Source organism: Macaca mulatta, chromosome 12 (genome assembly GCF_049350105.2).
Source record: "Macaca mulatta isolate MMU2019108-1 chromosome 12, T2T-MMU8v2.0, whole genome shotgun sequence".
Lineage (NCBI taxonomy): Eukaryota > Metazoa > Chordata > Mammalia > Primates > Cercopithecidae > Macaca > Macaca mulatta.
In genome coordinates, this window is record NC_133417.1 from 48,418,344 (window position 1) to 48,433,923 (window position 15,580).

At 35.2% G+C, this 15,580-nt stretch overlaps 1 protein-coding gene across 1 annotated transcript in view; it reads left to right on the forward strand.

Moving 5' to 3' along the window:
* The window catches only part of ARHGAP15 (Rho GTPase activating protein 15), a 629,252-nt gene that overhangs the window by 311,466 nt on the left and 302,206 nt on the right, over positions 1-15,580 (forward strand). The gene's annotated exons all lie outside the window — the stretch shown is intronic.

Here is a 15,580-nt window from a genome sequence, read left to right on the forward strand (position 1 = left end):
TTATAATCCTAGATACTCAGGAGGCTGAGGCAGGAGAATTATTTGAACCAGGGAGTCAGAGGTTGCTGTGAGCTGAAATCACACCACAGCACTCCAGCCTGACTGGTGACACAACAAGACTCTGTCTCAGAAAAGGTAGACATATTTGGAACCAGAGAAAACCTATTTCCCAAAGTCTTAAAAATTATAGTATTTTGGGGGGATCTTCTACCAGACTGACCCCAATTATGCAAATCAACATTTTTTTCCTGCTATTTCCCTCTGACCAAAGATCAATATACTGACATCCTAAACTTTTGAATTTAAGGAGAATGCAGTAAGTTGAGAAGAGCTGCTAATGGAATATATATATATATATGTAAAATATATATAATATATACATATATGTACATATGTACATATACACATGTGTGCACTAAGAAAGATATATATGTATAGGTATACACATACATGCACACACTCATACACACATGATAGGGAAGAGAGAAGCTATTTATATGTGACAACATGTTTTCCAGAGTTGAGTTACTGAAGTCTACAAACCTAGAAATTGCATGAGAACTTAAGAGTAGAAGCACCCTTTCGAAATTAGGTCTTTATGCAAAAACCCATGCCATAATTTTCAACAACTGCTAGATACATTTACTTAGCCAGTTATGCTAAGTTGGATTTTAAGAGTATCAATGTTAATGTTCAGAAAATGCATGGTGTATTTGTGGAGAGTTAATGCCATTTCAAAAGACTTTTCCATATAATGGTACAGTTTAGAGTTATTTCATTTAAAGAATATTTTCCTTTCATTCCTGATCATTGTCTTCTTTTGCTTCACATGGTTTGAGACATAAGGTAAGATTTCAGAATTGGGATTCAGTTGGGAGTATATATTTAGTGTTAATCATATAAACATTTTGTAGTCCATATAAAAGACTACGTGATGCAATGACTAGCAGATCTGGAATCTTAGATACAATTTGTGGTTCGGAGGAGACCTTAAGATGTTTCTAAAACATGAAGAAAGATATATATGGAGAAAATAAAGGTTTGCAAAAACGTATTTGAGAAACATTGAGGATAATAAATTCTCTGTTGAGTAATAGTCACTTTAAAAGTTTTAAGATACTGCTGAAAAAAAATCTTACAGATAGAACACTAACTACTTCTCTTTATTATTTATTTTTAATTGGAAAAGACAATTTATTTTTCTACTTTGAGCTTAAACTCAATCCTGCTTAAAAACAAGAGAGGCCAGGAGTAGTGGCTCATGCCTGTAATCCCAGCACTTTGGGACGCCAAGGCGGGCGGATTGCCTGAGGTCAGGAGTTCAAGACCAGCCTGGTCAACATGGTGAAACCCTGTCTCTACTAAAAATACAAAAATTAGCAGGGCATGGTGGCAGGCGCCTGTAATCCCAGCTACTTGGGAGGCTAAGGCACGAGAAATGCTTGAACCCAGGAGGCGGACGTTACAGTGAGCTGAGATTGTACCACTGCACTCTGGCCTGGGAAATAGAGGGAGACTCTGTCTCAAAGGAAGCGGTACATGATTTATTCATTTCAAAATGTAACTAATTGTACAATGACTTCACACTCACCTTTTACTTTGAAGTTAAAAAAAAAAAAACCTAGAAAATATAAAACGTTTACTGTACACCAGACACTGTTCCAAGTGCTTGTCTTACAGCGATACATTTAATCCTCTCACCAACCCTATGAGGTAGATATTATTAGTAACCCTATTTTATAGATGAGAAAACTGAGGCATGAAGAGCTAAGGTAATTTGTACGAAGACAAGTTATGGAGACATGTTTCAAACCCAAGCAGTCTTATTTTAGAGCCTGTACTTTTAACCATTACACTATAATAAAGTGAACAAGTAAAAGGTAAGCTTAGTTTATATCAACCTTAGACTTGGATAGAAATATTATGTTAAAAATAAGATTCATGGAAATCAGCAAACTTGAATCAGGACCCAAAAAGTTATTGGCAAAAATAATTAAAACTGTGTGTTTTCTTTCCATTTTGATTTCACTATTAAAATAATAATTTAATCTTTAACCTAGCTCTAATTTTAGAAAATGCTTCTTTTCTGAGTCTTGGTGAGTACGTATAGTTGTAAGCCTTTTTTGGGGGGGCCAGTATGTTTTTTGCAACGTAGGATGGTTAATATCCATCTATTACTTTGAATTAAGTTCATTCAATATGTACGTATTCATTTTCATTTGGAAGGCGTAATGATTGACCCACTCACACAATATCAAATTAGACCATGCATTTGAAATAGTGATTGACATATTTTATATTTGATGCTTTGTAAAATATTTTTTCAAGTAGGAAATATCCTGTGTGAAACCCCTCTGATCTCAGTCCTAGATTTGAACACCCAAACTTAGGTTTGTTAAAACATGCATTTGGTTTCATGTCACCCTCTGGAGATTAAATAATTACATTGAATCAGAGACTCACAGTATCCTCTTCCTTATTACTAGTCTAAGCACAAACTTTTTGTCAGTTTTCTGCCTTTGGCTTCCTGTGCCCTTGATGTTCCCATAAGTTTTGCGGCCAAGATTGTAGACAGATAAAGCCAGAATTACTTTTTTAAAAGGCATGTGAACATCATTAGCAGCTAACAGGTGGTCATTTCATTGTCCAGTTTGTCTATATAACATGGGAAAAATATGTTTTCTCAATGAGTGAATTCAGAAAGTTATGTTTACATATACTTTCCTTTTAAAAAATATGATTCTAACCTGCCAACACTATTAAGAACTAATCAGATATTTTAAGATATCAGTTGAGTCTAACAGACAAGAAGCCAGAAAATTTAATGCAAGGGCCAAATCACTGTGGGAAACTCAGGACACCAGCCTGGGATGAGAGTAGGAGAGCAGCTCTCCAGGGAGGGCTGTTATGGAAAGTGGAGAGTCAATCAAAGAAGATGTGAATATATTTCTCTGAGGAAAGAGAATTGTCTTCCACTGACAGCAAAGAGGGGAAAGGCCCAAATATAATAAATCTTGCATCAGATAACCTTGGCGAGGTTTCTTAACTTTTCTGAGTTTTACTTTCCACATCTATAAAAATGGGTCTAATACTGTCCTTAAAGGATCGTGTGAGAATTTGAAATTAGACATGTAAATACTTAGCTCACAGCAGGCACTCAGTAAGTAGGAACTCTTATTATCCTTCATGTCCCCAAGCAGATGGCACTGAGACAGGGCTTGAACTTGGTGGTGTTTGATGAAAGACTGGAGCAGGGCGTACATGCTTGCCATCCTACTCCCTGAGTGTGCAAAAGGTAGGAAAAGGGTGCGAGAATTGGATATGGGAGTCCTAGCTGCAAAAAATCTAAGTATGAGCAGCTGGTCTTTCCCCCTGGCAACTCCCCATGTGAAAGGGGCAGGTAGGGCATTCTTGGGGCAGCACACCAGGAAACAGTAGAAAGCAGCTAAGAAACACTCTTGATTCCCCTAAACCCAGGAGAGCATGTCATTCAGAAGTTCAAGTTGATGTGAAGGATTCAGCATTAGCTATCTCACTACTCATTTACACAAAAACTCTAGTTTATTCATTCATACACACATTCATTCTTTTTTATGAAGAAATACAACTAAAGGTATACAGCTAAAATTATTGATTTCACTCATTTGTGCTTTCAATTTTTAAAATATAACTTTTGTATGTAGGTTATGCTTTAGTAGTAATATATCTCATACTTATCCATTGCTAAACTGTAAAATCCATGATTGTGGAGATCTTGGATAACTTGAATATAAAACTGACACTTTAGTATTATAAATAAGCACTCTAAAATGAACATGAGTTAGAAGACTAAAATCAAAAGGTAGGAGAGCTAAAAGGAAATGGATTTTCCTTTAGCTGCCTCTTGATCAAGTTATCATAAAAAAACAAATGTGTGCTGGGTGAAATCTTAAGTGCAATTGGATATGGATTTCTCAAATCTATATTCTCTTAACGATGTGTGCAATAAGGGTATATGTAATATGTTTCAAATAATAAGGGTATTTGTATTTAAATGTGTGTTTCCCAATTCCATATCCCCTTAATGATGTGTGCAATAAGGCAACAGAAAGAAAGAAAGAAAAAAAAACTTGAATTGAGATAGTTACACAATAAAAATTAAAATGCTATGGACTTTTAACTTGTCTTTGTTTAAAAAATTTGCCTGTGAAGTATCATGACCATGCCAAGTGAAAACAAGTTTGATAGTGAAGACGGTAATTTTTTGGACTAATCTAAATAATTATAATACTGGTCTTCTACAACTATAAGTAGGCTATGTTCTCAAAATCCAATTGTAAATTGATTGCTTAGACCTTGATATATTTTCACAAGGAAACCATGTACCAAGCCACAAAAGCACACTTGAACTTTCTGCAGTCACCTAGAATGTTGTTTCTAGGGAACAACTCATTCTGAATTTGCTGCACCTCTGGCCCTGGGAGCTAAGACTTCTCAGTAGCATTGCTTTCAATCTAGTTTCCAGTCTATATCCCCACTTCTGTACCAGCTCCACCAAAGCAATTAGGAGACTCAGAAGGTTTTTGGCTAGGATTCTGGTGAACCCTGAAAGTCCCCACTAGTGGCAAGGAGGGAATTCAGAGCCTCCAACCAAGAAGAAATCATAGAAAAAGGAGAGAATTGAGGACTGGATAGGCAGTTTTTGCAGCATTGATGGGAAGTGAGTCCTTAGCAAGACAGATATTCTTGGTAAAAAAGTATGTGCAGTGACAGATTCAGTCTGGAATTGTCCCAAATATAAACATTTGATGAGTCTAGGTGGTACATATGCAAGTGATCATGATCCTATTGTTTCATCTTTCTTTGTATGTTTGAAAAAGTTCCCCGATTAAAACCTGAAGTAAACACACATACCCACACAAAATTAGGTATGTCCATGTGCCTAATTCAATAAAAGAATATACATATTTACTAATTATGACTTGAAACCTTTCAAAGAAAGATCAAAATTCTTTCAAAGAAAAGATCAAAAATTTTCTGAATATAAGTTACATTAAGACTTCTTTACATGAAACATTGATAACTCATTGTTTTCCTATTTTTCCTCCAAAACCAATATTTTTTTTTCTTGTGACCACTGAGACCATTCTGCAAACTATGTAATTAAGAAAACTTGTAAGATACTTATTATTATCCAAAATTAAAAAGTCACACTAGTTTCTTGCATAAATATGTAATTATCAATAGTGAAAACACATACTGTGAAGCCTGTTCTGGAGGCTCATATAAATATTTTAAAATTTTTTCTTATTAAAAATTTTGTATGAAACAGTCTAATCCTGCCAATGTATGAAAATAATAAGATGAACAAGCCATCTGCCAAGAAAATGAAAACAATATTAAAATTGCACAGATAAACCATATCTGGTTCTGAAGAAATGGAAGAGCTCTTTCCTGGAAACAACCAAAAAGTCGTATTAGTGTAGAATTCACGGATTATTATATTATCAAGAGGACAAAATTTTCTGATTTTGGTGAGAGGGTCACTCACCTTTTTTTTTTTTTTTTTTCCAAAATAGCTAGTGCCATTCTGGTACCAGTTTTATTCAAAACCCTCTTGAGAAAAATAAACTATTGAGCTAAAATGTGAAAGCAAATCATTTCTTGTTACTATAATTATAAGACAGTATCTAAAGAATAGTTGAGTGCCAGTTGTCTTTTCACTTGTTTTTCACAGGTTAAGAGAGTTCTTTATTTCAAAATATTTCAGTTGGTAAAGAAAAAAATTGAAAAATTATAAATGAAAATTTGTTAAAGCTGTAAGATGTAAACATCATGAGAGGAAAACAGTAAAAATTAGACACACTTGATAGTCAAGCATCCACATTAATTTATCAGAATAGTGTTATGCATGAAGGGCCCCAGGGCTTCACCATGGCCCTGTGTGACTCTAGCCGTTGTTCTGACATACGTTCCCAAGCAGTAGTACCTAGTTTTTCTAGGACCCACAGATTGCACTTTCTTCAAAACATTCACTTTTCAATGAGTCATTTGATAAGAGGACTTCGTTATGAGCTGAGCAAAGAATGTCCTGATTAATCTCTTCTTTCCCATCTAAGGGGCTGATCTTGCCCTCTGACCTGTGGACGTCCATTGTCATGTATCTCGTAGCATCAGCTACTCTGAAAGTCCATCTAACCCTCTCGGTGCTCAAGCACTAGATCACCCTATCTTCCTTCTGACCCTGGCAATAACACCATGACCATATTTCCCCTTAGATGAACTGCATTTAATCAATTTCTGATTTCATTAGGTCAAATGGCATCTTGCTTTCAATAATAGGCCAAATCCAGAGGGCTCTTTGCTTTAACTCTCGAGCAATATTTTCTTGGCATTAATACACTGCTGTGATTGTAAACAAAAGGAAAAAAAAAGGTCTTTGATATCCTCAGAAAGTGTCCTTTTTTTTGTTCCATGACTTTAAAATGAGTATATATTAATGTTTTCTTATAAAGTTAGGCATGTAATCATCATTCATTGTTGTCACATCAGATTTAAAGAATCTTTGCTAAAGATGACATTTAAGCATTCAGGGCATTTGTACAGTGAATCCCTGTGCAGAGCAAAACATTATTTTGAATGCAAATGATCATTTTTCTCTGTATACGGGATTTATTTGGTGAATTCCTTTATGTTTCTGAAGTATAGCAACTTATGCCACTTTCCTTCAAAATTCTAAAAGAAAGTAATTTGATTTTTGATGGATTTATTTGGATGTCCCAAATAGGCCTAATAGCATGCTGGTGGGGGGGGGGGAACTCCATTGTTAACACATAGAATCTTTGATTTTTCTTGTAAAATAAGTTTCTTAATACTGATAGTATGGCCCTCACTAATGTAAGCAATATCAGGTATTGCTTTCACCCAAAAGTATTAGATGAACCCAAAAATGCCAGATGTTTTCATCGAACTTTAATAAAGTGAGATCTATAACATTAGGATTCTTAGCTTTCTTCAAGAAATGGCTCATGGAAGACATGAGAAACCTAAAGCAATCTGCCAATTCGTCTTTGTTTGGTTATTTAAGTAGTACCTGAAATCAATTGTTCCTGCTACCCAATTTTCCTAATGTAAATAAATATACTCTATTTGGATACAAAATTAATTGGCCTAAAAAGGTAGAGGACAAGATAGGAAATGCCATAACCAAGCAGAAAATATAGGACTGGGATTTTGCCATCAGATCTTCTCCGTAATTGAAGTCAAAGATTGAGGACAATTACTTTTTCTTTTTTCTTTTTTTTTTTTTTTGAGAAGGAGTCTCACTCTGTCACACAGACTGGAGTGCAATGGCGTGGTCTTGGCTCACTACAACCTCTGCCTCCCAAGTTCAAGTGATTCTCCTGCCTCAGCCTCCCGAGTAGCTGGGACTACAGGCGCGTCTCACACCACACCTAGCTAATTTTTGTATTTTTTGTAGAGACAGGATTTCACTATGTTGGCCAGGCTGGTATCGAACTCCTGACCTCATGATCCACCCGCCTCGGCCTCCCAAAGTTCTGGGATTACAGGCATGAGCTAGCATGTCCAGCCAGATTAAGAACAATTTCTAATCACTGCATTGGAATTATTGCTGTTGGAATTAGAGTCCAAGTTTCTGTATAGAAAGCTCATTATGATCTGTGCCCCTTCTCCAGGTTTTTTCATCACTCCATGACCCATAATTTATGTTCCAGGTAAATAGTGTCTATAATACCTGATGTACACTGCTACATGTTGACTTTTACCTTGAAATCAGGGTTATCTCTTTACAAAGCTAACATCCTTTATGACTCAGCCCAGATCATACTTCCCAATGTTCCCATCATCCATTCTAACACCTATTTTATTTGAAAGAGTTACTGTGATTCATAGTTATTCTTGAGGCTCTTCTGTGGGCTCTGACTTGGAATTTTCAAGGTTCTATTGGAGACAATAAAAGAAAAAGAAACTCTGTAATATATAACAAATAATTACAGTAATTTTGATTATTTTTAGAAGACTGAAAATACTTTTCTTATTTGTAAAAGTCCAGTTTAACACAAAAGTTATAAAAGTGTTAGCCCTCAGAACCCTATTCAAAAAGTTGTATGAGACTGTGTAAGAAATTTGAGTCTGAGAGTCAGAAAATTTGAGTACAGTTCTTAACTCCAAGATATACAGCAATATGACTTTGATAAGTTTCTTAAGTTTCCTGAAATTTAGTTTCCAGATAAATATATATTTTTATATAATTATAAGATACTATAAATATAAATGTCAATTATCTAAAAAGATAATATATGTATTTGATCTAGGGAAAATGTATATAGTGGATCTAAAATAGATAAAATAACTTTATAGATTAAATATTATGATATAAAGTGATTTCCATCTGGGTAAATTCTGAGTAAAATAATCATGACTTTTATTTGTTTACTATAAATCTACCAATATAGAAATATAGCAAGAATTTACTTTTGTAACTGTTTAAACAGTTGCCAAAGTGCAGAATATACAAATACATACTTTTTTGAAGGCTTAATTTCTTAATATCTTCATTATTTTATTGACTCCGGTTAACATATATCCTTTTACCTTTTGTTTTCTTAAGGGATCCTCAGTGTCATGGGGAATAAATGCTTGGTTTTGCCATTCTTGGGTGTGAGCCTGATATGATGGCAATCTCTAGAGATTAAAGTTTGTCAAGTGTCTGTTGCCATTTCCATTCTTACAGAAAATAGTAAAATAATAGAAGGGTAGAATTTTGACAGAGAGTTATGTAATTTCACTTAAAAACAAGGAAAGATTTTATTTAATTTTAATGTTTTAGAAATATATATTAGAATCAAGCCAGTGTCATAAAGCATCTTGTGATAAAAAGATGGCTTTTGTTGACTAAAGTAAACATATTATACAAATCACACGGATATTGAACCACTTATAAGGAGTAAACCGGAAACCACGGAAATTCTGGTCTCACCAAAGTATAGTATATTGATAAGCTGGCCATGTTCACGCTATCAAAAGGATTGTGATATCTGAGCTCTGGGGAGTAGTCCCAGCTGACCAAACTTCAGTTATTAGCTTAAACCAGGACCACTCTATTCCATTAGACTGCAAGTGCCTGGAGGTATCAGCCACAACCTTCTGCTAATTACCCCTCCCTATCCCCATCGCCCAGAACAGAGTCTGAAACCTAGTGGTGGTCAGAATTATTAACTTGGCGCAAAAGTAATTGCAGTTTTGCCATTTTTTAAAAAACTTCGTTTACTTTTGCACCGACTAATAAATGTCTGAGTGAGTGAGGAAATAAGTGACTTGAGAGCATGAGACGGGAACCCTGAAGAAACCCTTACAAATTTTATGCATGAAGAATGAAGGGAAAGGCTGAACTGTGAGGCACTGTCCTATTGATGGATGTTTTGGTTTGGGTTCTTCCAGAAGCAGTCCCTGAGACAAAGATTTGAGTATAGGTAATATATTTGGAAGTGATCCCTGGACACACATAGGTAGGGGCTGGCAGAAGAGAGCCAGCGAAGAGAACATTCCTATACAAGAGAATAAAAGGCTGGTGGAGTTTAATGCTGCTGTAGAACTCTAGCAGTTTTTCAGATGGAGAAGCAAGGAATGACAGAGAAGAGAATGGATAGATTTTAGTACAGGAAAGAAAGAGCCATAGAGCATAAAATGTTTGAAGAGCACAATAGATTGGTGAGGTTGGAATGTGCAAAACATTGGGGCAACAACTGGAGATCAGGTTGGAAACGAACAGTGAACCATTGGCAAAGGGTCTCGCATGGAATGCTAAAAAAAAATTAGGATTTTCCACTATAAATAATGGGAGCCTAGTGAAAGACTTAGATGTAGGCAGGAGACATGAACAGATTTGATTTTTAGAGTAATAATTTTGGGAAAAATGTGGAGAATGGCAGAGATAGGTAGCACAGAGTGAGAAATCAGAGGTAAGGAGATGAATTCAGAGACTATTAGAGTAGACCTAGTACCATATGCTGCAGGCCCAAACTAGGCAGTAGGAATAGGTGAAGAAGAAAGACTCCAGAGATTTCTGAGGTGATATTGATAGGTTTTCTTGACATATATTGTAAGTCTTGGCAGCTCCCAAATACCCATTGCCTCTGTGGTTTGGAAAACAATCAGGGTGCCAAGGAGCTAAGCAGAATCTCATTCTTTCAGGAGCCTACTAGATTCTTGTTACTCTATGCATGATCCATGGACCAACAATAACAATATCACCTGGGAGCTTGTTAGGAAATACGGCCTCTCAAGCCCAACCCCAAACCTACTGAACTGAATCTGCATTTTAACAGGTGATTCCTATGCACATTACAATTTGAAAAACACATTACCATGTGACATAAATAACTTCTCTAAAGAGGTTTGTGAAACTCCAGAGCCAGAGAGTGGCCTTTGAGACTTTGACAAAAGACCTACTCATATAAAAGAGCTATCTCGTTGGCCTTTGTGTAAAATAACCCTGCATACGGTTATTATATTGCCCATGCCATGACAATGCATGATTTTGAATGGTGGCTCTTTAATCTCATCGATCCTTTTCAACCCATGATTACGGACTAAATGAGAAAGAACCAAGACTTACACTGCCTTGTAACTTTTGCCTGTGCCACACGTAAGTCAAAAACTTTGAACTCCCATATCAAAAAATCAACAGTCCCAGCCAAAGAACAACAGCAACAATATCAAAAAATGATTCTGAGCCTAAACTACCTCACCAAAACAAACAGACGAGAAACCAAAGCTCCAAGCAATTCCCTGGAAATTATCCACTAATTCCCTGGATAGCTCAATGTGCAAAATCCATTTGAAATTCTACTTATCCTTTGTCTTCCATTTGACTCTTCTTTTGGGAACATATAATCTCACATGTAGCCTTTTTTTGTTATTTCCCTTCTCCAAAGGCAAGAATAATAGTATTTGATTGCTTAAATTTCTTTATTTTTATGTTGTTCTTGAGTACTTGAATTCATTTCCCATTGGCCTTTCAGGTTAGATGTTAAAATTCTGGATGAGACACAACGTAGCTGTTTTACTCGTAGACTAAGTTTATTTGCTGCATCTGCCAAAACAATCAAGGCCCACCAGGCTGTACTTCAGTCAAGCTGTTTTGAAAAATTGCAAAGAAAACAAAAGTAGGCCCACAATTTAGTTATCAAAAAATAGAGGAAAGATTCAAAACAAAGTGTGATTAATTCTCTTAGTAAGGTGAGATTTCACTTACTGAGAAGAACTGATAATGATTATAAAAGAAGAACTGATAATGAAATAAAACCTCATTTTTTTCATGTCTACCTTTTTTTAATTATAGGAAATGGAAACCAAAATGGGCAAATGATCATTCTTTTCTCAGTAAGAATGTTTCTCATAAATGTGACCCTAAATGTCCTGTCTTTTAAAAATGTGTTGGATAGTAATGAGACAGATCTGAAAGAGTTGCCTTAAATTTTTAGTACTGCCTGGATTCACTTCACCCATTTAGCTTTCTTAAAGACAGCTTAACATAAGAATAATTAATCTTTTTTTTTTTTCCTAGTGAGTACCTGGGTTTGTTATTGAGGTTTCATAATTAATCTTTTCTTTTTCCTAGTGGGTAGCTGCGTTTGAGGTTTCATGCCCTTTTTTTTTTTTTTTTTAATCGGGCATAACCATGAGTGATTTCCACAGAAGAGTTTGGCTGAAGACCCATAGAATTTTTGCTTAACTCATTTTTATTGAACAAAATCCAGAATTTTAGTCAAGAAGCATTAGATATTAATCAGATATGAGTAGGGTCATTAAAATTTCCTTTACCTTCCAGAACTGCAGGTCATTATGGAATCATAAGAAGCAGCTCACGTAATCTTTACAATTAGATAAAACTGATCATTTTCTTAAGTCTTACAAGAAGCTTTTAACTATTACTTGAAGAGCATGTTGGAATATTAGAACATCTGTGTTGTGTTATTATAGATGTGACTTGTGAACTGAAAAAAAAAAAAGTTCTCTGACTCAAAACCCTTAGAAATTACCCCTTTCAGCTTGAATAGTTTTAATTGTTTAACACAGTTTGGGAGTATATACTTTTACCTGGCAAGTAGAGACCTTGTTGCTGAAATATAAATTCCAGTATCATTTCTTAATTATTGCACTCTCAACTTTATAGAAAATTAGAGGAACTTCACATGTTCTAAAGATTAGGGAAAAAAAGAAGGAAATTAGAGAAGAAATGCGATTTTTTTTTTAACTACAGTTTAAAATAATAGTTGGTGACAATTTAAGGTGAGTCAGTTTAGGGAAAAACTCAGACAAATCCATTCTCTAAATTGCTGTTGCCTGTCTCCATCCTTTTCTTGTAACCACTTCTCATCTTTGACTTTGAAACCCAACAGTTTAAACTTGGTTCTTATTTCAGTGGGCTAATCCCCTTTCATAAATCTTGCTCAAGAGCTGAAATAATTTGCACATCATTTAAAGAGTATTTGCTTTGAAATATTCACCTCAAGCCCTTTTGTATATCCTCTCTCTCTAAAGATTTGTAGTATTTGTTTTGTTCTCTGAGGTATAAAAGACCTGGATAAACTTTATTCCTGTTGTTTCAAGATTAGTTAACGAAAATGCATATTAATTCAGCAGGGACGGAAACAAACCTCAGTAAAGATGATCATACATTCGCCTCTCGGGGATAGCAAAGTACAAAATGTCAGTCTTCAAATCTCCTTGGACTTGCTCAAAAGAGCATTCGGGGATTTAAATTTCCAGAATATGTCTACAAATGTATTTTCTTTGTTGTGGAGAACAGAAGCTATACTGATTATTTTTCCCCAGAAAATTGATTCTAATTTGTGTTTGAACAAAAATTAAGCTATCTAGAAAGTAGCACTTCAAGAAGACAGAGGAAAACTGCCACAGAAAAGGTAAATTTAACATTAAAAATTATATACCTGATAAGCCACTAAATTTTTAATTTATTTGTCATCAGACCCCAAATCCCAAAATAGTTTCAAGAATATCTGTATTTTTTTCTGTGAAAAAATTAGAATTGAAAGGACTTCAGAAAATCAAAAGTAGACATATTTAGTTGAGTTAAATGTTCCTTTGCATTTATAAGCTCAAATTTTAAAATTTGCTAGTCAATTCAGAAAAAAAATACCAATTTCTCTAGATAATATATTTGTTTCATATGTTAAGATGTGCCCTGTGTTTTTCTTAAACTGAAAATGACCATAAACTTTTGGCACTTAAGTGCTTATCCGGAAATGACTAAGTGGATTCAGGAGTAATAAATCACTCATATGGATCCAGCCACCCACAGTCTTGTTCCACTTCTCTTCTTTACAAGTGTAGTAATAGACATTTCCACAGTCCTCAGGGTGCCAAACTTTGCACCATTAGGAAAATCTGCAAGTAGCTTGATTTATCTTCCTCACTCAGTTAGCTAAGACCCAACTAAGTAAAAATCAGCAGGAATGAACTTGACTGGTTAAACTTTTTTAATAGGGAGATGCAACAATTACAACTTTCCTCCTTTGCCACTTCAATTTACATTGGATGTGAAGCCCCTGGTGAAAAATATTCAGATGAGATCTCAAATTATAGGTGCATGGCTGGATGATGCTGACTCTAGGTTTTCATTATACACAGAGGATCGTCTGCTGTTTGCAATTAATCCAGACACAATCCTCTTGGTACTTTGGGAGGAATGCGGAAGAAATAGCCATTTTATAAGTTGTAAACTCCTAAATTACCCTAAATTAGAGACACTATTAATCGAACACTTAGATATAGATAGGATCTGCTTATTGTGTAGGCTCATCTTCCCCTGATGGAGAAATCAATTAAATATTTAGGATGTGGAATACCTTCCAGGTTGGATAATGCATTTCATTTAAATTATGGCCCTCCAATCCGAAACATTAAAGGGGATCTTAACGGATGGAAGCACATTACTGTCTCTTGGATTGGGTGCATTAACACTTTAAAAATGAATGTGCTTCCCAGGATTTCCTATTTGTTCCACCAGCTGCCTGTCGATGTGCCAGATAAACAGTTTAAGGATAAGTATGTAAAAGATGCATGTGTAACTTTTTGTGTGCTGAGGTGCACCCTTGTAGCAAAAGTCCTCAACTGTGGCCCCTTTGGATTTTTTTTTGTCTCAATGCTGTAGCAATCTAAAATGAGAGGGCTCATTTGATCATGGGAGGGTAGGAGGGAAAGCCAACAAAAGATGCAATTAGAGTTCTCACAGAGGTTCTGTCTGTGTTTAATATTTTATCATTTCTTCCTATAATTTATCCTAATAAATAGTGATTATTACTAGAAAATATTGGGATGATATAGTATAATTCAAAATAAGCATAAGCTTTCCCATTCTAAAAATATTTGACATAAAGGAAATTATTTAATTTTTACCCAAGGACAATTATTATGTCAAATTTATGAACAGTATTGTAAGAACAAAGCTGTTATGTCTCCCGTATCATGGAAGCATGGTATAGATATGGTAAATACTTTAGAGAGCTTACCAGGCCGTCGGCAGTATTCTAAGCACTTTAATGTCCTCTCATTGAATCCTGTCAACCCTATGCAGCTCAGTGACATTATTGTCATGCCCATTTTATTTATTAAGTGACTGAGGCACTGAAAGGTTAATCAATATACCCAAAGTTACATAATTAAGAAGTAGCTGAGTTAGAATTTGAAACCAAGCAGTCTAACTTCACAGCCTGGAACGACAAACTGCCACGTAGCTCCGGCTTCTGGAGTGAGGTTGATGGTTTCTGCAATTTACTAGCTCTACAAATGTGGCTGGACGTGGTGGTTCACATCTGTAATCCCAGCACTTTGGGAGGCCAAGGCAGGCGGATCACGATAACAGGAGATCGAGTCCACTTAACCTTACTAAGCTACTGTTTTATAATCTTAAAAATGTCAATAATAATAGTACCTACCTCACAGAGTTGCTTGGAAGCATAAATTAGATTAAGTAGTGCGACGTTTATAGCATTGTTTGGGAGAATGTAAGTACTCAATAAATGTTAATCATAACGTTAGTACGAGTATTTTCTTTTCTTTGATAGTACTTTGAAAAGTTCTCCTAATTTGGTTAAGAAAAGATTATCTTAAAGATAAATGATTGACATTCCTAGAGATTAATGTATTTTCCAAACTGTCTTTGGATTTATAGGTGAAAAACAGTATATCGAGTGCCTTACAGAAGGCTATAAACTTCATGGACTATGAGTCTGTTTTCATTCATTTTCCATTTATAAAAGTCTTGATTCACTATTAACATAATACATAACATAAATATATCATATTAGCTTACTGAGTGAAAACAAATTTATCCAATCAGAAAAAAAAAAAAAGATGTTAAAGACAGGGGTCAATTTCTTTGTCTCCAGAGACAGGCTTTTCATAGCAAATCTGATAGAACGCATGCTTCAGTGCATGTGTCTGGTTTCAGAAGGGAGCAGAAAACTCAGCTAACTGGTATAATTATGTAACTCGAATGGTCATATTGAGAGGTTTAAAATTTGGCAATAGAATATGGAAGTACAAAGTTCAA